Below are 852 nucleotides of genomic sequence, written 5' to 3'. Positions count from 1 at the left end.
GGTCATCAGGTGGCAAGGTTGGGTGTTCTGTCGAAACACATAGGAGTCGATGCATTGTAGTCGGGGATTCACCGCTTACCTTCGGGTATGGATATCCTATGTGTTATCATGTGTATGTAGATCGAAATCTCTGGCCAGAGTATGGTTGTAATTATGAAAGGTGTTTCATAGATTACACCATCGATGCAACTACGACATGACACATAGTATCGATTCTTGGACAACTCTCGATAAACCAATGGTTGTCGAATCGATCGGGATATATGAGTTGAAGGGACCGTACTGTACGCTAACCATAATTGAATGGTTCTTGCAGGCACTATCATTTGATACCTAGGGATCATGTAAGCGATGCTGCTAGGCGTTTAACATGATTGGTGGGTTACTATCAGACTTGAGTTATGACGTTCTTATTATCAAGGTGTTGATAAATAAGAATGGAGCAATTGGGGTATGCTCATATAAGGACATGTTTAGTCCGAATCACATAGAGATGTGAACCCACGGCTAGTTGTATCAATGAACCATTGAGGGCCACACAAGTACTAGCTTTCTAGATCCCGTTGAGAAGTAAAAATAGTTCAATGTGTTGAACGGCTTATAAAGGAGTTTATAAGCGTAAGGAAAATTAGAAGTATGACTTCTATAAAGGAGAAAATAGTTCAATGTGTTGAACGACTTATAAATGAGTTTATAAGTGTAAAGAAAAATAGAAGTATGACTTCTATGAGAGAAATGTAAATTTAATTTTTGGAAGTGTTCCTAAATTAAAATTGGCCAAGTGAATAATATTTGAAAATTGTGATTTTCATAAACATTATTATGGACTAAATTAAATTAATTCAAGTGTTG

This window comes from Primulina eburnea, unplaced genomic scaffold (assembly GCF_022965805.1).
Source record: "Primulina eburnea isolate SZY01 unplaced genomic scaffold, ASM2296580v1 ctg424_ERROPOS6267910+, whole genome shotgun sequence".
In the NCBI taxonomy this organism is placed as follows: Eukaryota; Viridiplantae; Streptophyta; class Magnoliopsida; order Lamiales; family Gesneriaceae; genus Primulina; species Primulina eburnea.
This window is presented reverse-complemented; position numbering follows the sequence as displayed.